This window comes from Choloepus didactylus, chromosome 14 (genome assembly GCF_015220235.1).
Source record: "Choloepus didactylus isolate mChoDid1 chromosome 14, mChoDid1.pri, whole genome shotgun sequence".
Classification (NCBI taxonomy): domain Eukaryota; kingdom Metazoa; phylum Chordata; class Mammalia; order Pilosa; family Megalonychidae; genus Choloepus; species Choloepus didactylus.
This window is the reverse complement of record NC_051320.1, coordinates 75,361,281-75,382,910: the sequence shown is the minus strand read 5'-3', so window position 1 is coordinate 75,382,910 and position 21,630 is coordinate 75,361,281.

Here is a 21,630-nt window from a genome sequence, read left to right as displayed (position 1 = left end):
AGTAAGCACTTAAAGACCATTCAAAGGGAAGACCTCTTCAAAGAATTCATCATGGAGATGCTCAGCAGCCCTGCTGGACTCAAGAAGTCTTAATGAATAAACTTAAAATGACCTTGGAGTTTCCAAAAATGCTAATGAGTCAGAAAATCCTCAGTATGGCTATGTAACAAGTTGCCACCAAGGGAAAACTTTGCCTGTGTTCCTTCTGGCTTGCTCCCTGCTACCCTGTGTATCCCCAACCATCCCTGCTTTTCCTCCTCTACTTGCTCCCACAATGCCCAGGGAAATGAAGAATATTTTCATCAAGGCTTCCTCTATTGCATCTTATTATGGGCTTGAAAATGAACCCTACCTAGAATGTTTTCGCCTCTTATGGTCACTACCAAAACCTGTATACCCTTGACAATGCCAGCTGCCTTCAAATAAAAGTAACACTTCTGTAATCAAAGGATGAAAAACACTCATCGTCACACCCCACCTCAACACTCTGTCTATTCCTCCACACAATTGACTGGGAGCTCTTCACAGTTTTACCCTTCTGCTCTTCCCCCATCCTTGTTTCCATGGTTTACTGGAAGCATGCTGCTTACCTGACTCACAGACTTCCTTTGGATCCCATTTTTTTGGGATGTCAACATTCATATTACATTTTCAACAGTCTTGCCTCACAACCACTTGCTACCTTCAATAAGATGAAATCACATTTGGACCCACCTTATTACTTGGAATTTTGCCACTGCCATTCCCTTGAACACTGATATTCTCTCTGATGACCATTTCCTATTTTTTCCTCTCTCTCCTTCATTCCATCCTTTGGCCTTCAACCTTTTACTCCCTACTTATTCTCTCATTGGCCCCTTTTGGTTTTTCTGGCTTACACATCCAGCCTGTGTTCATGGGAAGACATTATAATGATGCTTATTAGTCCCACCTATTGTTTGCCATCTTGTATTTTACTATTAACTTGCTCTTATAGCTCCATATTCTTCAGCTTGGGTTCAATCCATCATCTACATATGCCCTCTGTGATTCTACTCTTATATTGCCAAGTGTAGTTGAAAGAATGTCATAAACAAGACTCTTGTTTCTACTATTAATTCAAGTTATCTAAACGTGGTTTCGCCTTGGGGTTCCCAGTTGTCATTTTCCTCCATCCCTCATTTCTCAGTTATTATCCTAAAGCTTCTCTCATTTTCAGTATCCTTGTGCCTGACAAAAGGAGACAATATGATAAAAGAAAAAAAATGTCTAGACACTCCCAACCTTTCCTGTTTTCTCTTACTTTACCAAGAAGTGTTAGGTAAAGTACTTATTTCATTGAAAACACCACCATCAATCCAGTTACATAGGAGTTTCCCTTGGTAGTTAATACTCATGTCACATATTTAATCAGTTACCAGGTTCTGGCAGTTTTACCATTTTAGTCTCTAGGATACATTCACTTCTCTCCATTCCCACTACTTTCACTCTATATCAGAGTACTATTCCTTCTCACAATGAATCCTCTAACAATCTTGCTTCCCTCCCTTGTGTTCTCTACACTGCCATCAGAATGATTTCTAAAACACAAATTGATCAGTCACTCCTTTACTTGAGACTATTCTGGGATTCCCTACTGTTCTCAGGATCTTAGGATCTCGGCATTCCAAACAGCCTGGAATGCATTCAGGTCATTTCTGGGGTGTTGTTTCTGATGAGCTTTCCCATCACCAGCTCTGTTGATCCACCTACGTTTCCGGTAACCCTCTCTTGCCTCCAGACCTTTACACATTCTCCTCCCTCTATTGAAATTCCTTTCTTCTTGCCACTTTCCTGCCCCATAAGTATTTTCTGAATTATTAATTTCAGGAAGTAGCTGAAATTCTTCCTCATTTCAGGAAGTAGCTGTTTTATTCACTTTACATAATAGAAGTTCAAGTCAAGTGTCATCTGACTAATAAACTCTGCATCTAAAATTCTCTGCATTGTCACCATTCCTTTTTCCTTTCTTCTGGTTTCATAAGAGCTGTCTCTTTCCCCATCCAAAGTTGTGCCCAATCTCAGCTATTCATTATTTCCTACTTTGTACTATCTTTAAGAAATTAATCCATTAATTTTATCTGTTCCCTCTTCAATTTTCAATTGCCATTTTATACTCACTATTTCCCCAGGAACAGGCACAAGTTTCCCATGTCTCAAAAACTGAAACATCTCATTTCTCTCCAATATAGAGCAACTGGGACTGGATTTATCCTCCTACATGAGACAACTAAAATCCCAGAAAAATATGTGAAACACTGGCTTTCAAACATTGTATACAGGTGATTTAGGACACTGATAGCTCAGAGATGGGAAAGAAATGATGTAAATCTTATGATTTCCCCAGCTTGGAGAAAGTTTCCAGGCCATAGTGCAAAGAGGAAAGACCTTGGCGGAGGCCAGCAGCCTCCCTTGTTGAGGTGGTAAAGCTGAAAATTTGAAGAGGTCAAAGGCTCTAGAGTCCACAGAGCACTGGAGAAGAAATTACTGCATACATAGATAGGTCTGGCAGTCAGCAAAAGGGACCCCCTTAAGTCTGTAGCTGGGTGCTGATCAGCATGTATAGGTAAGTAACTTGCCTGAGGCCAGGGAAAGAAATATCCCAAAGGATCAGAGGTACAATCTCAGAAGATCATACAGGGCCAGGAGTACTTCATGTTTTCATCAGCCAGCGTGGAAAATCTCCTAATTAATGTAGCATTATATAAAGAACTCAGAAAGTTATTGCCTCAGTGCTGGGATAAAAGCAGCTCTGGTTCTGCCTTATAAAGCTTTTTGTCCTTTAAAACACAGCACATAGTGTATTCCAGCTTTAAAAAGGTGGTATGGAGCCTTTGAAAGAATATGGAATCCTTCGTTTGCCACCTGGGTGCTTGAGCAAATGCCCTAGCTTCTGAATCTCACTTTATTCAATCCTCCCCTCCCCACCCCCTTTTTTTTGCAGTCAGCAAGTTAACCTTTTATTTTTATTTTTTTTAATTAAAGAAGTTGTGGGTTAACAGAAAACCATGTATAAAATACTGGATTCTCATATACCAATATATTATTAACACCTTGCATTGATGCTGTACATTTGTTACAATTGTTAAAAGCACATTCTTAAATTGTGCTATTGACTATAGTCCATGGTTTAACTCTAGAGTACACTGTTTGTGTTGCACAGTCCCATGGATTTTATTTTTTAATTTATTCTACTTACAAATATACAATCTAAAATTTCCCCTTTTAACCACTTTCAAATATACAATTCAGTGCTGTTAGTTATGTTTCCAATATTGTGCTACTATCACCACCATCCATTACCAAAACATTTTCCTCATCCCAAATAGAAACTCTGTACCTCTTAAGCCTTAACCCCCTATTCTTTACCCCAACTCCATCCATTGGTAACCTATATTCTAGCCTCTGACTGTATGAGTTTGCTTATTCCAATTATATCAGTGAGATCATACAATATTTGTCCTTTTGTGTCTGGCTTATTGCACTCAACTTGATGCTTTCAAGTTTCATCCATGTTGTCACATGTATAAGAATTTCATTCCTTTTTATGGCTGAATAATATTCCATTGTGTGTATATACCACATTTTGCTTATCCATTCATCAGCTAATGGACACTTAGGTTACTTCTATCTTTCGGCATTTGTAAATAATGCCACTGTGAACACTGGTGTGAAACAAAGCTTTTGAAAAAGCCTCTAAATGCTCAAGCTGTTTCCAAATAACTCAACTGAATCACAGAACAATGCTTTAGAATATTTAGATGATACAAAAGTGTCCAGCACTCAACAAGGTAAAGTCTACAATGTTTGGCATTTAATAAAAAATTACCAGACATACAAAGAAGCAAGAAATCTGATCCATAATGAGGTTAATAATTAATCATTATAAACGGACCAAGAAACAAAACAGGTGATAGAATTAGTAGAAAGAACATTGAGACAGTTACAATAAATGCATCTCATATATTTGAAATAAAAGATTAGTGAACCTGAAGACATAGTAATAGAAACTATCTAAAATGAAACAGAGAGAAATAAAAACCTGAAAAAATGGACGGAGATTTAGTGCACAGTGGGGGAACCTCAAGTGTTTTAATATATGTGTAACTGGAGTGCAAGAGAGAGAGGAAGAAACAGAAAAAATACTTGCAGAAGTAATGTATGAAAGATGACCAAATTTTATGAAAAGTATACCCAAAGATCTAATAAGATCAATGAATCCCAGGAATGAGAAACATGAAGAAATCTACATGAAGGCACATCATAATCAAATTGCTTAAAAACAATGATGAAGAGAAATTTTTAAAGAAACCAGCAAAAAAGAGATACTTTAGATACAGAGAAAGAAAGATAGGAATGCAACAGACTTCTCATAGGAAACAGTGCAAACTAGAATAGAGTAGAACATCATCTTTAAGCTACTTAAAGGATGAACAGTCAAACTAGAATTGTATATCCAACAAATATGTCTTTCAAAAGGGAAGGTGAATCATAGACTTCTTCAGATATGGAAAAAGTGGCAAAAAAATTGATAGCAGATATATACTACAGAAAATGGTAAAGGAAGTCTTTTAGGCAGAAGGAAACTGATGCCTGTTGGAAATCTGAGTTAACACAAAGGAAGGAAAATGGCCAGAAAGGATAAATAGTTGGGTAAATACAAAATACTTTAAAAATTTCTTTTAAATCTTTTAAATTCAAATGGCTAATTGTTGACAGCAAAAATAGCAACAGTGTATTTTTGGATTTATGATGTATGTAAAAATAAATTGTATGACTTCAATATTAAAAAGTCATGAGATGGAAATGCACATTTAGCGTTCTAAAGTCCTTATACTCTACTTGTAGTAATATAGTATTACAAGAAAAGTTAGACTGTGAAAAATTAAATGTATATACCATAAACTCTAAAGAAAGCACACACACAAAAAATGAGTTGTAGCTAATCAGCCAACAAAGGAGATAAAATGGAATCATAAAAGATACTGTCACCACCTTTGAAATAAATTTTGTACTCTATGCTTCTTTGAATCACTAGCTTTCCATTCAAAGCTGAAAGCAGGTGCATTTAATTTGCTAAACCTAGACCATGTATCTGCAACCTAGATGAAAGGAAAACTGGGAATATGAGTACCTACTTTTAGACCTCCATTGTGAGAGGTGGCTTCACCTCTCACCACAACTCATATTTTGGGAACCTGACCAGACATAGGAAATTGATCCATATATTGGCAGTCAAAGGGCCTTGACAACTGTTCTCTTTACATAGTGTGCATGTGACTGAGTAACAGTCTTCCCCTAATGTGGTTCATCAGGGAAGGCTTTGATTAAGCATAGACCTGAAAGATGAATAAATTCTAGCCTGATTGAAGGATGGAGGATGAAGGGTGGGGGTGGATTCTAAACAACAAAGGAACAACATATGTGAAGGTTCTTAAGAAGAAGCTCAGTGTTTAGGAAACCAAGTGAATTGGGGTATTTTGAGGTGTAGCTAGAAGGTTGGGAGAGGGCTTGGTCCTCGAGGACTTGTAGGTCATGCTTCAGATTATGAACTTTATCCTAAGAACTCTATAAGTACATGTCAAGATTAGAGCAGGGAAATGAATTTATGAGCCACTCACCAGCAGGAACTCGAGGTTCTATTTGAAGAAGAAATTGGCACTCAAATGTTGAAGCCATCCAACAACCAATGGGGAAGCAGTGTCATGAAGGTAACATTACAAACTTTGAAATGAACAGACTCATTTATCTTGAAAAAAAATCATTTAATTTTCCTGAAGTTCATTACTCATCCACAAAGTGGGGGTTATTTTCCTGCCCTTATCTACTTTCAATGTTGTTGTGAGATGAAGTGAAATAGATATGAAGTGATGTTTAATTGTGGAATATTCATAAATATGAAAATGTAGTAAATATTTAGTGAGTGCACAATTATTTTGCTCAGAATGGGGAGGGTATAAAAATTAATCCAATGTGGGGAAATATTCTAGTTTCATATTTCAGAGTATCATTTCCTCTCATGGGATCCTGGTCTCTATATTTTTCATCACACTGTTTTTGAGAGGCAGTGTTATTCTCCTGTTGACTGATATACTACTTGTAAAATACTATAACAGTACCTAACACATAGTAAGTACCTAATAAATGCTGAAAAATTATTACTAATAATTCATGAATCATAGAAATGATTCCTATAGTTTATGAATATATATTGTTGTCTCCTCATTTTGGTGATGTTTGCATTTACCCAATGGAAAATGACTTTAAGATCCATAAAATAAAGAAATGGATTGGTGTTTAAAAAGGTAAGAGAAAACAGATGTTGCTGTTACTTTTACAGAAAAAAAAAAAACAACACATTTCATGGGTGAGATTTTCACTGAGCACTTCAACACACCAGAATAGAGAAAGAAATCTTTGAAGAACTATTGATGTTCTTCAAACTTTAGACATAATGACCTTGCTAGAAAATTATCCAAGGGTAGATACAGCCTATTAAGCTAAATTTCCTCTAATTATCTCACATATGAGGGCATAGCCCTTGGAAAGACCACAGTGGAAATCAGTAGCTTGTAGTTTTAAGGAGACAAACATGCCAACAAAAAATATATTTTACTGAAAACTGAAGTGATAATGACAAATATTTGACCCATTTTAAACTACCTATTGCCCCTATAACCATGTCAAGCACCAGTAATCAATCATAGATAGCACTCTTTCCCTCAGAGCAGTTGATGCTTTGGGAAAAAAACCAAAGAAGTCTGTTATTCCTGTTCTAGGTATTCATAAAAGGGGTTTTAATTTGCTAAGACCTGTTCTTCTGGTAGGAGGATGAAGTGTTCCAGCAAGACTGAGAGAAAGACAGTAGAAGACCTGTCTGTTTAAAACCAAACCAACCAACCAACCAAACAAAAAACCATGAACTTTCCATTTAGTAGGGAATGATTAAATTGTATGAATTTATCTATTACATTCCAAGAATCTCTTGGGAGATCCAGGCTGCAGGTTAATGAGAAATAAGAATAAATATGCCCAAGAATGATCCCTGCAGACTAGCTTCCCAGAAAAAGAGCTGGTATCCTGCAAAGCTACATGGCAGCTGGCGAAGACTCAGGGTGAAGGATCTTGGTCAAATGCAAGTCTTGAATGCCAACCCCATGATCATGCCAGGGGAAGAGCTAATGCATTCCCCAGCCATAAACCTTGATGTTGCAAATCCTACTGCTAGCTTTGTGTATCATATTACTGAAACTACAAGGCTTGGAGCCTAGCCCCTAGGTTGTAGCATGGCAGGGACTGTTGCTTCCCACCACCCATGAGTACTAAAGTGGCAGGATACAGTTGGAGCCAAGTTTCTGCCATGTCATTTCTGTTATCATATGGCTTAAAGCATCACAACTCAGCAGTTAGGGTCATCTTAGTCTTACATCAGGCCTTACCAGAATGCATGAGCACCTCAGAATCTGCATTTCTGCAACCATTTCTGTCCCCAAAAGTTTTCCCTAGTGAATGCTATTGTAGCTAACTTGGTATGTGTGTGTGTGCGTGTACAATTGCCCTAGTATTGAGGAATGGTAATCATTCATCAGTGTAAGTTGCTTTCTTTTGGTTTCTTTTCTTTTTACTGTGAGATCAGACATGTTAGGTTTAGGAACTTTGAATAGAGGGAGAAGAGGTAATTTCTGAAATGCACGCAGTTTTGTTTGAAGTAGTGTAGGTAAATGTGGAAGTCAGTGTTCTCGCCTTTAAATGCTTCTTTCCTATCCACGCATAAGACACACCCTATTAAATTTGCTGATCTCCTTAGAACAATAATTGTTTCCCGGTTTTACCACCCATCTACTTTTTGGGAACCCCTTGCTTTTGATTGCATTTCTAAGTTCTCATTTCAACTGTTCCTTGCCGCTGTCTTGTTTTCACTTACTTTCCTCACAGTGACAAATCCATTGACAGCAAATCCTTCTGGTTTCTTCTGCAGACTCACCTTACATATAATTTTCCTCTGCTCCATACAGCATCCAGAGTTCAAGTGCCACCCTCCTTTTCCCAAATGTAGCATCTACTCACCATGATGCAGTTCTCCATAATGACCTCCACCCAGTCACGTACTGTTAAAGATTTAACAACCATTTGGGTTTGTAGTGAGCTCTGATTTGGAGCATAAGCTGATTTGCATGGTGGAAATACTCAGATCATGGTCAATTTCAAGCTACTGACGTAAAGTAGCATATGATATAGCCATTGTCCAGATTCAATCATCTTGAGTAGATAATGTCAAGAGCAAAAATAATAGAAAAATATAGTAAAAAAATTTAGAAATTGTTGAGTTTTGAGTATTTATTACCATTGTTTCTAATATAATTTATTTACTTTTAAGTTCGTATAATTTAATGTTTAATATTAGAGGTGTTTAATAATCATCTAGCAAGTTTCTTTAAAAAAATTAACAATTGACTCTTGAGCTGGCACAGGTCAATTCCAGCACAGAACTGCTTTCATCCCAGCTTTTGTCTGGGAGGAGGCATGAGAGGTGGGGGCTTAAGGACAGAATAGACCAAGAAAATTAATAATTAGGACTTTGCCCCCAAGATCGATATTTTCCCGAGGATATTCCTGATAACACCTCCCATACTGCAACAGTCTCTCACACACTGTTAGACATGCATAGGAACCTGAGGCAAGAGGGTCACATTTTGGCCGCCCTGGATTGAAACTACTAGTTTTAGTCTCATTTAAGTGTCCCCTCTCCACTGAGCAACTGATGGTCATTGGAATGAAGTGGAACATAAATATGCTTTATATTTCATTTCCAGGTCCCATTATAAACTGGAGTTGTAAGGGCTTGGCTGATATTTTGATTCCATGAATGGATTTCAGCACCAATTACTTGAATGAAACTTGTTATAATTTCGTATGTCCCTCTAAATCCATATTAAACTTCATTTGAGTGATTCTCCTAAGATTTTCTTTGCGTCTCAATTACTTTATTCTTCCCTGCTAAGCCACACATTGCCTTAAGAAATCAGGGAATATTTACATTAAAAGAAACTACAATTGCTAGAATGCTAATCTTAAACAATAACAATAAACAAATATGCTTATCCTCCTTGTGTAAACTTTCCCTGCAGGATATATATGTATTGTCTTTAGCTATCTTTGAGGGCTTTCTAAGCTGGTTTGCCATCAGTATAGTCATTGGAAAGCAGATTTGTTTTTAATTAAACATGTTTCATTACAATAATTAGTCTACTGTGTGCTCATTAAATGGAATTATCTATCGTTTTCTTCTAAATATTGAATTTGTTTCACAGCCTTAAACTGTCTCAAGCCTCCTCCCACGCTGAGTATTCATTAACCTCCATTCAAATACATCCTTATCTGAACATTAATGAGCTAAGTCTTCTTCTGAGTAACTAATATTATCCAAAGAAGCAGTTCCACACATTTCTTTTGGCTTATATGAAAATTTACCTCCAGGATTTTCTAGAAACTGTTTTTTTCAACTGTTATCACTAATGGATATCAAAATTCCAAATACATATACAATTGAGAACAAATATGTATGTATGTATACTTTCACTTGTACACATTTGGCATTCAGCAAATAATCTTTAATCCAAATAATTTGGTATACAACAAATAACTTTTAGTATAAATTTATCCTAAATATTGCATGGGACATATTTATATTAAAATGATTCATTGCTGCTTATCTGAAATACAATAATTGAGCTTCCTGTGATTTTACCTGCTAAATCTGATGACCCTAATCTGTGGATACCATTGGTCTGCAAGGCCATCAGTAGAGATAGAGAGCTGCTCATTGAGCTGGGAAAATCAAGGCTAGGCTGGAACCCAGCAGCAACTCTGTATCTGTCCCTCACCACCTCTAACCAACAATGACCAGAGCTGAGTGACCGCCGCTTCAATTCTACCTCACCAAATCTCATCTAAGTTTTTCTTGTGGCTACATGTAACCTGGATTTTCAGGTACGGGAATCAGGGAAATGAGGTTCCAGTTCAGCTAAATTGACCAGTACAAAAACCCCACACTATGTGTAGTAAATGAGATAATGCACATGAAGTCTTAGCTTAGAGCAGCAGCTACATGAAGACACATTCATAAAACAGTAGCCATTCTTTAATGCTGCTGTTGTTTCAGCAATTCTGCCAGAAGGACCCTTCAGCTGAGAGGGCATGAGATTTGATGTAAAATTGTAGTTAAGAGGTAGGAGGTGGAGCATACGATTAAGCATAAGATTAAACTACAAGTAAGTAAAAGAATTTCTTTATTGGAAAAGAGACACTTCGCCTTTGGAGTATAAAAGAGAGTTCCCTCGGGGCAGCAAACAGTTTCTCCCAAACAGGGCCTGAGGTCTGAAGGGCAACCCGGTGAATAGTGAGATAACAGTGGACTTCTGTGTGGATGCTGATATTTTACTGGGCACTTTGATGTTGGTTTGTGTCTTTTAATCCTCTAATTGCAGACAGAAATTCTAATGTTTGAAAATGGGCCATGAATAGGGTGTACAGCACCGTTTTCGATACACCACCCTAGTTATATTATTCCAGGCAGGTGTTGAAGATGCCTGACATGGCAATCTGTTTTCACATCCCAGCTGTGAACCCTACTGCCTGTGTCACTGCAGGACCATTCAGCAGTCGCTGTCCTGTCTCATGGTGCCAGCAGCCTTATTTTGCTTTTGAGGAACTACCTTTCTCCCATGGATGCATCAATCAATGCCAGTGGGTGACCAGATGATTCATGCTTCACCAATCAGATATGTGCTCTTTGGTGTATGAAACTCAAGCGGAGAGAAAAACCACAGCACTAACCAAAAAGCAAGTTGGATTTGCTTTGCACCACTTGTGAAGAGACCATTGTAGGTTTCTGCCACCTAGACCCTTGCTTACAGTGTGGTATGTGGACCGGAAATCTCGGCATCACCTTGCTGCTGGTTAGAGATGCAGGATCTCAGGCTTCACCTCAGACCTGCTGAGTCTTCATTTCACCAAGACCCCATGTAATTCCTATGCAGAAAGTTGGAGAAGAATGGCTCTGGATAACCAGAGGAATTGCTAGCTCCTATTTTCTCCAAGCCAGACTTTGCAATATTTCCTTAAATCTGGGAACCCATTGTACATATCTGTTAGATTTATTTTCTGCTTAAAATGACCAGTGTCCTTTGTTCTTTTGCTGGCAACCCTTAACCCTGATGGACCATTTAATTAGACTGGTTTCCTGCTCCTATCTTCTCTTTTTTTCCCTCTCTACTCTGGGAATGTGGTGAGTCCCTAAACTTTGGTTTCTTAAACTATTAAACTAAGATAATAATGCATTCCTCATAAGTGTTTACCTGATACACATGTTTTATTTCGGGCTCCTTGGGTGCCTAGCTGTTTAGCTGCATTAGGGTAGGCTCTTGAATAGGCATTGAATGGTAACTTGGCCTCCTCTGTCAGCCAAAGCCAGTCCCAGAAAAAGTTGGGGAGTTCATGAAGTCAGTGTTTACTGATTTTCTATTTCTCCATCAGCACTCTGCTCTCTCCTCCTGGTTCTTTCATGAGCAGCCCCACCCATTTCCTGTAACTTTCACTACAGCCTCTCTTTAAACCACACACTTGAATGTATGTAAGAGGGTAGGAAATCCAGGAGTTATCCTCTGAGGGGAACATCGAGATTTTGTCTGTTTAGCATCTATTTACCCTCTGGGAATAGGACTTGAAGTCTTTTGCTGCCGCCCCAGTCTTGGCTCATGTAGCTGGAGTGAGCATATGACCCCTTTCTTAGTGTTCTTCTATTTTGAGGTAAGGGATTCTACCTGGAGTCACTTACAGTGCACGGTTCTATCTGCCTGGGAGAAAGTCTGAAACAGATTTTAAATGATTAATTAATATAAGGAAGGGATGTATTTGTTCAGGCTCACACCTGTCTGCTCTTTTGTTTTTCCTTTTACTTCTTTCAGTGACCTTGTGAGGCGGCAATTGGATTTGCCTCTTATTTGTTAACAGATCACTGAATACAGTGTGCCTGATATAAGCGGGACAGGATTTTTATAGCAAGAAATTTATTTTTCTAGATCATATTTATCCTTGTTGGAGAATGATGTCTCATACCAATTGTCCTTGTCAATGACAGTGGCACAGTGCCTTTTTCACTATTCTAAAATATCTGCCTTCTTCCCGTCTTTGAATTTGGGTTCTTATTACCCATTTTTCTTCTTGATGCATAATTGTTTGCTTGTTTCTTAATGTGTGTACTTTTCTGCCTTAAACTGTACATTTCAAAATGCCATTTTCACACATATCAAATCTTATCATATTTTGTATGTATAACACTCTGTCCCTTGGACACTTAGCAGACTACAGTTTTGTTTAAAGCAGAGGTCACGAATTGGCTGCCCATGAGCCATCACTGGCCTGTAGACATGTTTGCCACACAAGATATAAAACTTTCAAAATTAATTGCCAATATGTAAAAAATTGTGAGATTTCATTTACAAGTTCAGGTTTCAGATTTCTGCTGAAAAAATAAAATTCTCATGATCTTGGAATACTGGGCCCCACATTCTTACATGTCAGGAATGAGCTGGACAGATGTAGTGGCTGCCCCCTTCTGTGCCGGCATGAGGTCTGCCATCCACACAGGCCCACCCTGCCCATTTCCTTGTTTATATTTTTTTTGCAGAAAGGAAATACAGCTTGATGGTTAAGAGTATGTGTTCTCACTCAGACTGCCTGGCTGCAAAACCTAACTCTACCTACTTACTATGTAACCTTGGCAAATTTCTTTACCTACCTGTGCTTTAGTGTTCTGTCTATCAAGTAGACTTAAGTAGGGTTGGTGTGGGGATTGCATACATTTATGTATGTTAAGTGCTTAGAATGGTGCCTGAACATAATAAATGCTCAGTAAATATTGGGTATTATTATGACCCACCTGGAGACTTTATAGATAGTTGAGTTTGCAGCCCCTACTTTAAAATATATAAATTTAGCTTGAGCATCCCCCATAAGTGGCTTCAAAACTTTGTTTTGCATGTGCTTTCAAAACTTTCAGGTTTTCTTGTGGGACACTGTCACTTTCCTCTCGGCAGGACCCTCACTGAGAAGGATCCTCACCTCACCCCCTTCCAGCACGTGCATGTGTGCACACACGTACACACACACACAGACTACCATCACCCGTCATGGTGGCTAACATCAGAATACTGGAGAGGTTCGGAGATCTCAGCAATATTTCCTCAGCCAAACAGCCCAGCTGCTGTGGTAGATTTTGAGCCACTTGAGGGCAGAACATTCATTCCTTGTTTCTTCCTTCCCATCTCAGTGGAAGAGTGGTGACCTCAGATCCTAGGTTAACCCTTTTGCATCTATAAGATTCCATTTCCTTTCACACCTTACTCAGTCAACCCTCAATCCCACTTCCTCTTTTTCATTCCTTTCTCTTCCTTTTGCCTTCTATTTCACCATTCCCTGCAGCACATAGCCCTCTAACAACACTGTGTTTTCTTCTCTTTATAGCTAGACTTTCAAAAAGAGTGATCTACATTCATTGTTTTCACATTGCCTCTTCCATTTTTTTTTTATAATACACATTTGGCTTCTACCTCCCGTCTCCCAATTCAAGTCTGAAATTGTTCATGCCAAGCTCACTAATGCCCTCCTAGGTGTGAAATCTAATGCTAACTCTTTTCTGTTTTTTAATATAACATCTTTAATGAGATATAATTCATATACCATACATTTTACTCACTTAAAATGTGCAATTCAATGATTTTTAGTATATCCACAGTTGTGCAACCATCAACCCAATCATTTTTAGAACGTTTTCCTCAACCACAAAAGAAATCCCACACTCATTAAGTTCCATTCCTCACGCCCACCCCCACCCCCACCACCAAGCCTCACTGCCTAGCCCTTAGACAACCACTAATCTACTTTCTGTCTTTATAGATTTACCTATTCTGAACACTTCATATAAATGGAATAATACATTGTGGCATTTGTGACTGACTTCTTTCATTCAGCATAATGTTTTCAAGGTTCAACCACATGGTTGCATGTTGTATCAGTACCCCATTCCTTTATATGACTAAAATTCCATTGTGTGGATATATCACATTTTGTTTATCCATTCATCAATTAATGGACATTTGGATTTGTTTCCATTTTTTGTCTATTATGCATAACACTGTTATGAACATTCATATACAGGCTCTTGTGTGGATATATATTTCAATTCTCTTGAGCTTATATCTAGGAGAGGAATTGCTGGGTCATATGGGAACTCTATGTTTAACAGTTTGAGGAACTGCCCAACTGTTTTACAAAGTGGATGCACAATCCCACCTGCAGTGTATAAGAGCTCCAGTTTCTCTACATCCTCTCAGCACTTGGTATTGTTTGATTTTTTTTATTTTAATCATCTTAATGAGTGTGAAGTGGTATCTTTTTTGGGTCTGGATTTGAGCTTCTTTGATGTTGAGCATCTTTTCATGTGTTTATTGGCCAATTGAATCTCTTTTTTGGATAAATGTCTATTCAAATACTTTGCTCATTTTATAATTGGTCTCTTTATTATTGAATTGTAAAAGTTTATTATATATTCTAGATACAAGTCTGTTAGTAGACATGATTTGCAGATATTTTGCCTAAATCTGCCTGTAATGATCTTTCATCTGGATAAGTTCACATGCTGAGGTACTGGGGGTTAGGATTTCAGCATATCTTTTTGGGGGACACAATTAAATCCACAACAAGGACCTTTAACTTTTTTTCACTTTTTCAGAATTGCTTTTGCTATTCTCAATTTTGAATTTCTGTATGAATTTTCAAATCAGCTTGTCACATTCTACATTAAAGTCTGCTGAAATTTGATTGGCATTTCATTGCAATCAAATCTTAACAATATTGATTCTTCCAAACCATAAACATGGTATATCTTACGATTTATTTAAAGCTAGCTAAATGTCTCTCAAAAACGTTCTGAAATTACCAAAGTAGGGGGCTTGTCCATGCATGTTAAATTTATGCCTATGTATTTTGTGTTTTCAGTGTTATTATAAATTATATATATATATATATATATTTTGGATTTTCAGTTGTTAATTGCTGGCATGTAGAATTACAATTATTTTTTATTTTTGACCTTGCAATACACATATATTCATTATGTTTTCTTCTCTTTCTAGATTCCTTAGGATATTCTGTTGACATTGTCATGTTGCTACTAGTACAGAGGGTTTTGCTTCTTTCTTTCCAATCTGTAGGGTTTTTTTTGTTTTTGTTTTTGTTTTACCTGTTTTTCTTGTAATGTAGAATTACAATTGAAGAATTGAGAGCAGAAATCCTTACTTTTGAGATTTTTTCCCCCGTTAGGGAAAGCATTGAATCTTCAATCATGATGTTAGCTATAGTTTTTTCATAGATAAGCTTTATCATTGAGGGATGTGATGGTTAGGTTCATGTGTCGACTTGGCCAGGTGATGGTGCCCAGGTGTCAAGCAAACACTGGCCTAACCATTACTGCAAGGACCTTTGTGGCCGGTTAATAAACCAGAAGGCTGGTTTATTAAATCATCAACCAATTGATTGCATCTGTGGCTGATTACATCAACAGAGGGAGTGTCTTCTGCAATGAGAGAATTCAGTCAGCTGGATTTGATCCAATCTGTTGAAGATTTTTAAGGGAGAACAGAGAGAACCCGCAACTCTTCTTCGGCCAACTAGCCTCTCCTGGGGAGTTCATCGAAGGCCCTCATCGGAGTTGCCAGCTTGCTGCCTGCCCTACAGAATTTGAACTTGTGCATCCTGCCCCATGGAACTTGGACTCATGCATCCTGCCCCATGGATTTGGACCCGTGCATCTTTACAGTTGCATGAGACACTTTATAGAATCTCATATTTACAGATATCTCCTGTTGTTTCTGTTTCCCTAGAGAGCCCTAACTAATACAAGGGAGTTGCCCTCTATTCCTAGTTTGCCAAGAGTTTTTATCAGGAATGCATGTTGGATGTTATCAAATGCCTTTTCTGCTTCTAGTAAGAAGACCATATTATTTTTCTCCATTATTTTGTTAATTGGTTAATTATGTTATTTGATTTTTGAGAGTAAACCAACCTTACATTCCTGACATAAACTCCACTTGATCAGGTCATAGTATAATTTTTATATATTCCTGGATTGTATCTGCTAATATTACATAAAGGATTTCTGCATTTATAGTCATGATATATAGTTTTATATAGTTTTCTTTTTTCTTAACATCATTGGTTTCATTCTGGCCCTGAAAAATGATTTAGGAAACGTTTATCGTCAATTGCCTGAAAAACTTTCTGTAGGACTGGTATTGTTTCCTTCCAAATGGTTGTTAGAATTCCCTGGTAAAGACATCTGGAGATGGAGTTTTCTCTGTGGGAATATTTTAAATTACATGAACTTAAAAAATAGATATTGGTTAATATAGATTTTGTAATTTTTTTTCTTGAGTCAGTTTTGGCAATTTTTGCCTTTCAAGGAATTTGTCCATTTCATCAGTTTTCAAATTTAACGTCATGAAGTTATTAAATATTTCTTTATATTTTAATCACTTTAGTGTCTGTAGTGATACCTTCTCTTTTATTCCTATTTGTAATCTGTATCTTTTATCTGTTTTCTTTATTCAATCTAAACAGAAGTTAATGAATGTTATTGATCTTTTAAAACAAATCTTTTGATTTTATGTATTTTCTCCATTGTTTGTCTATATTTTGTTTAATTGGTTTCTGTTTCTTTATTTTTCCTTCCTTTTAAATACTTGGGGTTTATTTTCCTTCCAGCTGGCAAGGAAATCAGTTCTGTGCTCAAGCCCTAGGACAATAAGAAAACAATTTACAATTCCCAGTTTTGAGAGTCCGTCTCTTAGCACCACTCCCAGCACCAATTCTACAGCAGTCAGAGTTTATCAGGCAATAGACAAAAACTACAACAGTAACTTGAACAGGGAAAATATAATAAAGAATCTTTGACTAGTAAAAGACATTTAACTACTGAGAGGTACAAAAGAGTTCTAAGGATTACAGAGGTAGTAATTTCGGGAAGTAGCTACTACCTTAGGGTTGAAGGGCATTCAAAAAGCACTAAACTTGGAAGATGCATCTCCATCTCCTCTACCTCCCCCCCACCCCCAATCTCGCTGAGAGTCAGAGAGTCAGACTTCTTTGGATAGGCTGTTGCCAGCACGAGAACATGCAGTCTGCCCGTGTTGAAAAATCTTGCCAGAAGGCACAGGTCAGAGTTGTTCCAGAGGAGAGGCCCATTTGGTGTGGAGAAACTTGCCAGAGAGTGTAAGTGGGCTAGAGCTGATTATAGAAGTGACCTCCAAGGTAGCGGGGACACGTGCTGGAGGGTGTGGGCAGCCAGAGCTGGTCCATAGAAACAGGCTGCCAGAAATGGAGAAACCTGCTGGAGGGTTCTAGCACAGATGATCTGGGAAGGCCTCTTGGGTGGGCACCACTGAGTCTCCTGCATGCTGATCCTCTGGCTGCTGCCCACAAAATAGCAGCTCACCAGAAACAGGAAGGGAAATCTTTTCCTCTTGCTCCAGCCTTGAAGTGTCCCTCCAGAGCCCTCTATTGACAAATTCTAACATTGAGAAAGTGGGTAAAGGAAAAATGCCTGCAAACTGGGCAAAGAAGGGTGGTTTCAGGGCTGAGAAGCAATAAATGGATAACATGCACATTTGGTGTGGTTTTCTTTGTGTTTATTTTGCTGGAGGTTTATAGAGTTTTGTGGAGCTCTGCATTTAGAGTTTTATATAAAATTTGAAAAATGTTAGCCCCTACTTTTTCAAATACTTTTTCTGCCCTCTCCCCCTTGGGATTTCATTGTACTATGTTAGACTACTTTGTATTGTTCCATAAGCCACTACGACTCTGCTGAACTCTCTTCTGTGTTTTATTTTCTCCTTGTACTTCAGTTTTAATAGTTTCAACTGCTATGTCTGCAAGTTCACTGGTCTTTTCTTTTGTGGTATATAATCTACTGCTAATCTCACTCAGTAAGTTTTTCATTTGTACTTTTCATCTCTAGAAGTTGCTTTAAGTTCTTTAATATATCTTCAATTTCTCTCCTTTTAATGTTTATACTTTTCTTTAAATCTTGAGCATATCAAGTATATATAAAATAGCTGTTTTAACACTCTTGCTAGTTCTAATTTTTTTTTTCTTTTCTTTTTTTTTTTTTGGTTTCTGTGTTTGTTCCTTTTGATTGACTCCTGGTTAGGGGTCACATTTTTCTGCTTCTTGGCATGGCTAGTAATTTTTGATTAGATGGTGAACATTTTGAATGTTAGATTGTTGACTGTCTGAGTTTTATTAGTTTCCTTTAAAGCAGATTAGCCTTTGTTCTGGCAGGCAATTTTGTTACTTGTGGATCAATTTGATCCTTTTGAGACATGTTCTTAAGCTTTGTTAGAGTGAGTCTAGAGTAGCCCTTACTCTAGGTCTAGCTTCACCTTACTACAGAGTATGACCCTTCTGGCTCTACTAAACACCCCAGTCATTGTCAAAGTGTGGTATCTGGACTAGCTCCACCAGCATCAACTTGTTCGTAATGCAAACTCTTAGGCCCCGATCTGGGCTTACTGAATCAGAAACTCTGGATTGGGGCCCAGCTATCTGGTTTTAACAACTAGTTAAAATACTTCTAGTACAGGCTAAAATCTGAGAACCACTGCACTTGAGTAACGCTTTGATGTACTTATGAATTGGGGAATTTTGCTGAAATGCAGTAATCTTGATAATGTCTGAGATTCAAAATATTATACAAGCTCCTAGATGCTGCTACTGTTGCCTGTTCTTTAACTGTACTTTGAGCAGCAAGAGCCTAGGGACCTTAATTTCTGTCAAGGAGTCTAATTTCAATGGCATAAGGAATGTTTACTTTGTAAGTAAGTGGATAATGATAAGTAAATCCATTATGGAATTTTTGCTTTGAGGATCCTATTTAGTGACTATGCTACTCACCAAAATATATATTTTAGGTGGAAACAATGTAGGGATTTCTTTCTAAAATGTCAAGTTCAAGAATGAGAAACATATTATAGTTAGTTAAAATATCATTTACTGATAATTTTTATTATATGTTGAACACTATGCCTAGTATCTTTTCTAATCCACACAATAAGCTTAGGAGGTTAGTACCATTATTTTAACTTTTTAATATCTCTTATTTTAATCTCTCCAACTGAAACTCAGATTAAATTATCTGCCTGATGCCATCTAGCTAGTAATTGGCAAAGCTTTTACCTCAATCCTGATCTGTGAAATTCAAATCCTCATGCTACAGTTTTTGTGCTTGTTGTTTTGATTTAGTAATTTAGTTTGAACACCATCTTAAGAAAAAAACAACAGATGAACTTACTAGGTATTGGATTACCATGATTAATATAATACATCTTCATTAAACATGGATTACAAATTAGTGCCACCTGGCACAGTGCCTGTTTTGCTGTTAGTTTATAACAATCCACTTTAAAAGAGAGCCTCTGTACCAGGCTTCTATTGTTTAAAAAAATCACAGTAACACAGGCATTGTGTTATATTCTTTATAGTAAGTTAGCAAAACAATACTTTTGTTTTACTTAAAGGGAGGAGATTTATCTTAGCAAATAAAGGAAATACTTTAAAGGGATTGGCAAAAATCAGAGCTTTATATACTGTGGCTCAAGCTATATCACTTATGTTTCAAAGTCACAGCACCTTGGCTGGGAAATTGGAGTGGGGGCTCAGTGAGGGCTCCAAGGAAGGAAGACATTGCATTGTGCATGGTGGTTCATTTTCTCCCTTCCTCCCTTCCTCCCTTCCTTCCTTTTTTACTTCTTTCTTCCTCTCTCTCTCTCTCTTTCTTTCTTTCTCTCCCTTTCCTTCTCCCTCGCCCTCACCTTCACCGTCTTCCACCCAACCCCGCCTCTGAAACACAGGCAAAGGAACTCTGTTCTCTGCAGTAATTACTTTGTACCTTGGAGCATGAGATTTGATCATTCATATCTTACCTTGCATCAGGAAATACATTATTATTAGCTACAAAGTCATCCATATTAAAAAATAAAATAGCAAAGTAGCACTATATCTCAGCAAGCTAAATGGCTAACTGACCATCCAGCTCTCATAGCTTTATCATTCTCTTGACTATATTCTTTGACCAATTTAAACCACAAGTAAACCAAGTTAAACCACAAGTAAACTTACTGTCTACACTCAGTTCGTAAGAAATAACTGGGATCTCTTGGGTTCTAAGTCTCTAATAAAAACAGGGTACATGGGTACTTCATCGTGTGGCTCCTTCGGACTTAATTTGTAAAAATAAGCTAGTTTTAAAAAATGATCGATGGTAGGAGATGGAGGAAACAGCAATTTCTAAAGATCTCTCTTGCTGAAAGACATGATTAAAAAGGACTGGAGGGCCTTTGGGTTGCAGAAAGTTACAGGTGCTTGGAAACTTGGAAGAAACTGGGTCCTGCCTGGGAGGGACTTGGCAGACAAGCATTGCTGTGGACAGAGTGGAGCTGGGACACTGGAGCAGGTGAACAGCTCAGAACTGGGCACAAACCAAAGAGTTAGTGGGGTGGACCCAGGCGGGCAGTCAGGAATCAGGAGGCTTCAGACACACAAGGGCAAAGTAATATGAGAACTCCAAAGTCTAAGTGGGCAGACAGCCAATAATTGAGAATGCCACGGGGACCGGAAAGGAGGGTGAGCCAGGGAGCCAGGAACTCAGCAAGCTGTGTGAGCCCTGGTAACATAAGACCTTGATAACAAGGACCAACCCCTGTTATGATTCACTTGGAAAAGTGTGAGCCCAAAAATTCTGACCTCAAATCCCTCTGCCACTGCACCCTGTGTCCTGGGATAGGTTTGCAAGACTTAGCTTCCAACGCAGTGCCCCAGGAAATGAATCACCATGAGGTCCATTTTCTCACATGTAGGATGGGGATTTTATCTACCTCACAGAGTTGCTGGAAGGATCAAAATGAATGTAGTAAAAGTATAAAGAAATCCCTACAATATATTTGAATAGGGGTTCTGTAAATATCAGTTCCCCCTTTCCTTTTCAACAAGGGATCTTCCCTATTCACTTGCAGCTGGAGCAGGAGGCAGGGGTGATAACAGGTGAAGATCAGTGGTTCAGGTGGCTTGAAAGGGAAGTAAGAAGCAGGTGAGAAAGACTCAACGCAGCAGCTGAGAATTCACTGGGGGAGGGGTTATATTTAAATTGGAGGTACCTCTTTGAAGCTGCTTCCAGGTGGAAATTCCTTTTGGGATCAGGATTGTGTCATCTTTTCTCTTCCACAGTAAAATAGCTTACTGTTTAAAGAAAAATCCTTGTCATTAGTGTCTCTTTGGGATCCTTTGACCTTATTTACATTGCCAATGAGCATCTGCTAGGAGGAGGGGACAGCCTGTTGGAAAGCCTGTGTGCAAGTGCCATGGCAGATATGGACAGTGGAGAAATTGCTTGAATCTCTATTGCCAAAGCAAGGCCCCTGTTTTCACTTAGATAATGTGTTTATTTGGGGTGCTGTATGGTAACAGTGACTTTTAAAATATAATCTTAAAAAACTCTAAACA